Source organism: Danio rerio, chromosome 7, assembly GCF_052040795.2.
Source record: "Danio rerio strain M-AB ecotype USA chromosome 7, GRCz13ab, whole genome shotgun sequence".
NCBI classification, from domain to species: domain Eukaryota; kingdom Metazoa; phylum Chordata; class Actinopteri; order Cypriniformes; family Danionidae; genus Danio; species Danio rerio.
In genome coordinates this window covers 11,991,105-12,000,241 of record NC_141027.1, presented here as the reverse complement: position 1 = coordinate 12,000,241, position 9,137 = coordinate 11,991,105, and the positions used below count along the sequence as shown (strand labels likewise).

Here is a 9,137-nt window from a genome sequence, read left to right as displayed (position 1 = left end):
ACACACTTATGCATGGGGTCAATTTGACACCAAGAAAAACAAACATGGTTTGCTGGGCATGGATTGTCTAAAGCAATGGTCAGCAAACTCTGCCCTGGAGGGCCAATGTCCTGTACAGTTTAGCTCCAACTCTATTCAAAAACACCTGCTTATAAATTTCAAGTGATCTTTAAGACACTGATTAGCATGTTCAGGTGTGTTTGATTAGTGTTGGAGCAAAAATGTGCAGGACACCGGCCCTCCAGGACCAAGTTTGCCCACCCCTGGTCTAAAGGAACAGCGTCCATGAAATGGAACCAGACATTCATCCACAGTGATGTGGAAGCCTGGATTGTAAAGAACTGGCAATCGCTGGACCCCTTTATCCCATCTGCATTACTGCGAGTTTATCTTGCTCTCGTCTGCCCTTCCTTGTTTTCTTGTTATCAAAGTTAATGATATGGGAGAAAACATGGAATGTCTTTAGAGACATGGTGGCTGAAAATAATGACCTTTTAGTGTCAGCTTTCCAAAGGCTTGCTTTTGCTTCTCCTTTGGACTTGTACACTCCTGCCAAAATGACCAACACAATGTAGGCTTGCAAATCAGTCACATCAAAGTTTTTCCAGCTGTCCTCATAGACTCTCCTCCCCTCTAAGTTTGTCATTTCAAGTATACACTGTTAAAACTGATGGTATAATGAAAAGCTGAAATGCTGATTTTATGTCTTGAACATGACTGACAGCATACCTGGTGGGCCGTGGAACCATTTTGATGACATTAGCAGCATTAAGTCTACCCTGTCGTTCAAGTAGTGAGCGCTGTCATAATAACCAGTGCCTCATAACCAGGGTCCTCCTAAAAGAAAAACACGAGAAATATCAAAGTTCTCGCAAGAATAAGGTTGTTGAAGGTGTAGGCCTAAGGAGAAGGAGGAAATAGCACTTCAAACGAAGATTTTTCAGGACAAAACTCAAAACTAAGGGGTAAGGAAACAGCAGGATCGCAGCACCCGGAAGTAAGGGGATCCACAAATCAGCATTTTTTGTCATTATTACGAATTTTTACAACAAACAAGTACGTTTTACGTTTTGTTTGTGTTTTTCTGTCATTCTTTAAAAAAAACACTAAAATAAAAACTGCTAAATTTTGCGATCTATAATGCATATTAATAACTCCTGTATAGCAGTCCACATAATTCTGACACTCGATGACACTAAAATACCCTGTCAGAAATTCTAGTGGCTGGGAATGAGCTTTTTACAGTGTCTGCTATAATGTTAATGTTGTTTTTGGTGTGTTTATATAAATGAATATGGCCATGGTGTAAATACAGTTACGATCTTATTGCCACATTAGATCCTTATGATAACATAATATATGCCTTTAGTGATTTCCTGAAAACAAATACCAAAAAATAACACAACTGGAATAACAACAGCAGTCGTGATCATCAAGAGATCGCAATGACATATGATGACGTGTGCAGATGCTGTAGTGCTCTCCCAATTTTTAGGGGTAAATTTTAAAGCCCTTCCCCTTCACACTCGGTTTAAAGGGCAAAGGTGGACAGTGTTACCAACTTAGTGACTTTGTCGCTAGATTTAGTAACTTTTCAGACCCCACAAGCGACAAATTTTCAAATATTTCGAATTTTACAAAAATACAATTGGGATTGGGCCTTAATATCTTTTGTTTATATACACTATGAACAAATTATGAAAATTAATCCACACTGAACAGAACCAAACTGAACTCTGAAAACTGGACTGACTCAGTTTCAGTTGACTAAAACTTCTATGTGAAGCTGCTTTGACACAATCTACATTGTAAAAGCGCTATACAAATAAAAATTAATTGAATAATGTTAAACAAGCTCAACTTCAAATGCATTGCTAACACTTTACAATAAGTTATTGTTAGTTGATGCATTTACTAACATGAACAAACAATGAACAGTTCTGTTGTTACAGTATTAATCATCTTTAATAACATTAGTTAGTGAAAATGAAGTCGTTCATTGTTGGTTAATGTTAACTCAAAGTGCATTGACTAATGTTAATAAGCACTGGATTTTAATAATGCTAAATGTTATGCTAAATGCTGTACAAGTTAGTATTAGTAAGCACATAAACTAACAAAGCATCATAAATTGTGACCAGTGCATAAGTTAATGTTGAAATTGATCCAATCCCCCCTTTCCCTAAACCCAACGACAGTGTTTTCAAAACAATTCAGAAAAAGTAAAGCCCTCGCAGCAGCCTGATTTTTACCACATTTTCAGATTTTACCTCATTCTCACTCTGTTATTTTTGCCTTTTGTTTTACCTATTTCTGGAATCGTTCATTGCCAGACTTGAACCCTGTCGTCGCGGTCAACTCATCTCTACGTCTCAAGTCTGCAAACGTACGTAGCAAGCTAAATGGTAACAGCATAAGATAATGTTGAAATTAGCTTTAACTATGACTAACAACGCATGCTGTACAAGTATGGTTCATTCTTAGTTCCTGTTAGCAAATACATGAACTAATGGGGCCTTATTGTAAAGTGTGATCAAAATGTCTCATGTTATGATCTTCCACATGTGTGTGTGTGTGTGTGTTTTAGTCCTGTGCTTAGCCTGTTGTTTAGCCATTGGTTTGCAGCTCTAGTGTGTGAAAGCTAATGAGTTCACAGTCAGAGTGGTCTTGATCAATTATTAATGTCGCTGCGAGTTTCAGTGTCATAACTCCACTCAGCTTCAGCATCCGTTCCCACCGAGCACATCTGCTGCATACTCACCTTTTCCCTATTCCTAACACTCTACTCACTCCAGTCCTTATCCTCATGGTAAAAAAAAAAAAAGTTGAGTCAACTTAAAATCAAGGCAACAAGGTAACTTGCTTCACAGCTTGTGTGTGTGTTGAGTTGACATAATTTAAATCAAATGTAAAATATTATCAGTAAATGAGCAGTTTTCCGTTTATTGTGAGTTATCTTTAGTGAGCTTATTTATGCTTTTAAGTGAAGTTTATTCATAAACAAATTTCGAGAGGATCACGTGCTTATGATTGTTCGCAGCTGTTCCAACTTTAGCTAATGACTGATTATCCAATCAGACGATCCTTAACTCAATATAAATGACCAGACTTTTCTCATCTCAATATCTTCGTCTTGAAGAAACCCCCCCACCCAACCCTACTTTCCCTCCTTTCAAACGGGCGTCACGGTGGCCAGCGATTAGCGCTGTTGCCTCACAGCAAGAATGCCCCTGGTTTAATTCCTTTCCAAACCAGACAGCGTTTCTGTGCGGAGTTTGCTCGTTCTCCCTGTTGTCGCGTGGGTTTTTTTCCCGGGTCCTCCGGTTTCCTCCCACAGTTCAAAAACAAGCACTCTAAATAATTAATCAAAATACATTAGCTAACCTCTGAGTACACCTTTCAGTATACATATCCGACACTTAGCTATAACAAGCGAGAAGGGAAGTCATCGAGATCTACCTGAGCTCAAACTCCCCTCTCGCCTTGCAACGGGAGGGAGCCGAGGGCTCGAGGATCTTATGAGCTCAGGGCTCTCTCCCGGGACAGCATGCCAAACTAGCTTTACTATCAATCATCAGCTAAGTGTGAACTCTTGAAATTGCATTTACGGGACATGATTTTTCCTCCAGCAACTCTTAACCATGAAAAAAAGTTTTAAAAAGTGACTTTCATTGAGATTTTGAATAGTTTAAAGTGAAATATTGGCCAACATAAATAAATAATATTTGTATTTTCAAAATGGCAAAGAGGCAGTCACGAATATTATCATTTGTTAAAACCACGAGTAAATGAGCCTGATTAAAAGAGATCTCGAGAAGATGAAACTGTGCGAATGGATCAGGATAGCGGGGAGACAGAAGCAAAGCAATCTCAAGTCAGCCAGAAAGCATGACAGAAGAGGTAAGCGTGGGCTCTTCTTGAAGATTAGTCTGAGTGAGTCATTTAATTATTTGTTTTTCACTTGGCACATAAAGCCTGATTTATACTTCTGCGTCAGGTGACCGGCGTAACCCACGGCGCAGGCAACGCGCGTGGCTGTGCATTTATACTTCTGCGCGCTGTCTCTGCCGGTCTGCATTAACACTTCCGAAACGCTAGTTGGCAGTGAGGTGTAAATGTTCCTCTGTGTCGAGTTTCTTCGCTGCTTTTTTGCATTTCCTGAACACTTCCGGAATGTACAAGTGGCTCAAACTCGCTCATTTTGAGGCAGGAACCGGCGGACGTGCAACAACTTTAACTATGAGGTAAACACAAAACAAAACTTTCCATCCGGAGCTCCTTCACGGGACTCCACACTTGTAAACAATCGCTCGCGCGGCGTCGTGCCATTCGCGCGCCTCTCGGTCCCGCCCAGACTCGTCAGCGCTACCAAGCCGACCAATCACAGAGCTTATGCTACGCGTCGTTGCGACGTGTAGTTACATTTTTTGAGAGGTGCACGTCAGTGACGGCGATGGCCACGGCGAAGGGCTATGCGTCAGCGCCGTAGCATACGCCGGTGTTTGACACAGAAGTATAAATCAGGCTTAACAGTGAAGTGAAGCCTCTGGTGGATTCGCATGAAGCCAACAAAAGAGAGGCTTACATGTGTGTGCTTTGTACAATGCATAAAAAACGCAAACAAACCAAAAGTTTCAGGGGAAAAGGAACTAGAGTGGTGCCAAGCAAAGAATTAAACAAAACCAAAAGCCACCTAAACTAGAACACAAGATCCTCCTCTAAACTTACTAATGAAAATCAAAATGTGAAAAAGAAACCGAAATCTTTAGCGTTTGCGACGGCAATAACATGAACTCCCTGAAATAATAAACAAAAATACAAAATGCGGCGCTCACCAACTTACCTAGTGTTTCTGAACTGTATATACACCTACAGGCAAAATGTATGTCGTGCGACTTAGTATCCTATTCCCTTTTTTCCCAAAAAGGAATGATAAACTCTTTAACCATACTGACTTAATTTACTTTGGTGTAGTTATTCAGAGACACGGAACAAAGCATACAGCATAAGCAAGCGTACACAAACCAACACACACACACAGCACTCTGTAAAACAAGGTGTCTGCGGAACGAAGCCCGATTGGTCCACGAGGAAATGCCCTAATGAGGAGTGACAGGCTTGGGATCCAATCATGGTAGAGAGAAAATAGCGGAACAAAAGGTGAGAGGGTGAGACAAAGAGCTAATGACAGACAAGGAGAGGGAGACGGAGAGCGATAGCAAAGGGAGACAAGCAAAAACAGAGAGGGAGAAAGCACAAAAATACACACTCCCACAAACTGTGACAGAAAGGTACCACCCCATAAACAGATGTACCTTTAATTCTGAGTGTGGTGAATTTACGCGAGAAGAGGACACGCAAATGGCACACACAAGAGAAGTTTGAGATCATCAAGTGTATACATTGGCCTGTGTTGGATTCGCGAAAAATATTAATTGAAAATAGACATAGCTTTTAGTACATATTTTGTGCAATCGTAAGCTGCATCCCAAATGGCACACTATACACTATACACTATGCACTCATGCACTTACACTCAATTCAATTAGTTTCCCAGATGATGTTTTGACGGTTGCAAAATTAGTGAAATAAATGACAAAGTACCAAATAATACCTGCATGTGTTACCGCATTCTCCATCGGGAGGCATTATAATCACTCTAATAGGAGAATTTCGCTTAAAGTTATCCAACATGTGTGCCCGATAGCTCCGCCTCTTCCGCTACATGAGCAAAACTGCGGTCATTGAGTGTGTGAAGTGTCCGTCATTCCACACTTCATTTTACTGGTCGAATGAGTGCATCATCCAGGTATTTAAAGTGCACTTATTATTTTTAGAGTACTACTTACACTTTTTTTAGTACAAACAAAAAATATAAATAAAATTGGAGTAGAATAGTGGATAAGTATGCAATTTCGGACGTACCTGTAGACCTGGGTACATATCCACACTGAGCCTGGGTTGATTAAAACATCTTATTTTTATTTTTAATCTTATTTTTAAACACTTTGTAATTTTCAAAAGTGTAAAACCAGTCGTCTTCAGCTGTGACTCAGCTGTAAGTGCTAACACTCCATGAGCCGCCATTGCTTAAAAAAAAATTCCATTGAGACATTAGCCCCTTTCACACAGTGATACCGGTAAATATCTGGAAAATTTCCGGAACGACTTTACCGGTATATTCAAAAAAGCGCTGTTCACACAGGCGAGGACGTTACGGACATTTTCCGGAAAAGAGCAACCACACATCCATTCCAAAATACCGGTAAATTCTGACATCATTCACCACAAATGAGCTTTAAACGGCTGCGCTTGTGTTTGTAAACATTTGACTAAATTACAAACTCTGTGGATGATCAATATTGTGAACAACTTTCGCAGGATCACTTTCGCATGTCGAGATGTTCATAATATGTGCGTGTGCAGGCGCTCACAGGCTGTTTCACAGGCACACGCAAAGCTTGAAGGTAAACAAACAACGGCTTATCATAAGCATCTTATCGATGATTATTTACACAGTTGGCATTAAGAAGAACATATAAACGTGATCTGACTAACTTCTAGCAGCTAAATGTGTCTGGAAAAATATTCAAAGGCTTTTATTCTCACAAACCGTGCGGACGTAAATGCGTCTGACTGTTGTGATTGGCTAAAGCAGACGTCTCACGTCACCACGTTCTAGACGTGCACGCGCTTATTACGGCAATCTTCCTTCTGCATTCACACAGCGCAGCATTCCGGCAAATTGCCGGTAATGTTACAACTTCTCTTTCCAGAAAATAGCCAGAACGAATTTACCGGTATTTTCAAAAAGGACCGGTTCACACATACAACCGTTCCGGAAAAAGGTCTGTATGTGTGAAAGGGGCTATTAGAGCTGTCACAACTCTCTCACTGATGAGGGTTTCACTCACAGCAAACTAACGGTAAAAGGGTAGTGGCAAAGAATATTGTTACTGAAACGCTCAAAATGACGTCCTCAGAGAAGCACTGACACTCCAAACACAGAAGCAAATGCTCAGACTTTGATTAAAGATTAGCAAAACTAATTTTAACTCGTCCACTTAAAAAAAAAACAACAACGTTAGGTAGCAAAATAAACTTTAACATCACTTTCTTCACATCTCACTTCATTTAGTTTAATTTCCTCCAGCCATCCTCTCATTTAACTAACTTGTTTAACTTACGCCACATTTTCCTTTCCTGTCTTGCTAACATGTATACCTTGTTTTCCTTACTTTTCTGTCTTTATGTTATGCCTCACTTCCTTTCCTTTATTCCTAGCACATCCCATTTCCTTCCCAGTACTGTCTTCCTCATGTGCATTTCTTCCTTACCTGTTCTGTCTTCATTTCATGCCTCGCCTCCTTTCTTTACTGCTTCCATTTTTCTTTCCCTTTGTTTCCTCCCCTCCTATCAGACTTTGCTTCTTTTGCTTTCCTGTATTAAACTCAGTGTCCAAAGACTTGCTTTTCCTCTCATTGAACTTTTCTTTCCTCCTTCTGTCTCATTTCATTTTCTTATATCATCTTCTCTCCATTTCTTGCCACACATCACTTTATTTACTTTGCAGTCTTCCTCTCATTTCCCATTTTTTTATCACCTTTCCTTTCCTTATATCTCACTCCCTCTTCTATGGTTCTCTCATTATTTTTCTTTTCCATATATTTTCCATCACTCCCGTCTGTCCTCTAATGTTTTACTTTTTTTGTTTAGTGTCTTCTCGTGTTCTACTATCTTTAATTTCATCCCCTAGTTTCTTCATTCATTCATTTTCCTTCAGCTAAGTCCCTAATTTATCACAGCGGAATGAACCGCCAACTGTTCCAGCATTTGTTTTATGCAGTGGATGCCCTTCCAGTGACAACCTAGTACTGGGAAACACCTATACATTCTCAAATTCACACACACCACTCTACGGTCAATTCTGTTTCTCCAGTTGACCTAGAGCGAATGTCTTTGGACTGTGGGGGAAACCGGACTCAAACTCCCATAATGCAATTCAGAACTGTAAATAAGGAGAAAACACATGTGAATCACAGAATACAAAAACTGTTCATTAACAGATATTTTTTTAGTGCACAAAAATGCTGCTTTAATATTTTTAAAAAACTAAAAACGTTTTACACGTATTCAGGTACGTATGTAGCCTTCTGATTAAACAATGATGAAAAACTGCGGACTGATGAAGGCAAACCAAAACATTCACAGCGTTTGTTATGAACGTGTTGTTCCTTCATGCTTTATTCAACTTGATAAACTTATTTTTACTTTATTTTATTTTATTTATTTAATATTTATTTATTTATATTATTTATTGTATTTTTAATTTATTTCGCTTGAATTAGATTTTTTTTTTCTATTTTTAAATTTTTATTTATTTGTATTATTTATTTTATTTTCATTTAAATAAATAAAATTAATAATATTATATAAATATTATTTTTGTTTAATTTAAACTTTATTTTCTTATTTTTATTATTCATCTATTTCTATTAATATTTTTTATTTAAATAAATAAATCACTTTTTTATTTACTTTATTTTAATTAATTAATTTTATTTTCATTCAAATAATGTTATTATTTTTTATTTAAATTTTATTTATTTATTTTTATTATTATTCTATTTGTATTTATTTTTCATTTTTATTATATTTTTATTACAAAATATTATTATTATTAATATTATCATATATCATATATTATTCATTTATTATTATATTATTATTTTTTCCTTTTTATTTAATTTTTGTTAATTTATTTTATAATTTATTTTTATTTCATAAAAAAATTATTTTGTTTATTTTTTATTAATTATGTTATTTTTATTTAAATAAATAAATACCATTATTATTATTTTTTTTATTTAAACTTTATTTAATTTAACTTTTATTTAATTTTAATTTCATTTATTTTTATAGATTATTTTATTTTATTTATTAATTAAAATAAATAACAATAATATATTATTTATTTTTATTTATTTGTATATAATTTCATTTTTTATTATTATTTGTGTTTATTTTAGAGGTTTAGTAAAGGTGGCTCATTTTTTACCTGAAAGAAAAACGGCATTTGCAGAATTTTTACAACAACACAAAGGGTTACACAACTCATGCATTTCTCCTAATTTGAT

General features: G+C 37.0%; 1 pseudogene; it reads right to left on the bottom strand.

Annotated features, from left to right (window-relative positions):
• Nucleotides 1-204: 204 nt before the first annotated feature.
• Nucleotides 205-5,943, bottom strand: LOC147835918 (uncharacterized; annotated as a pseudogene).
• Between the last annotated feature and the right edge of the window lie 3,194 nt (nucleotides 5,944-9,137).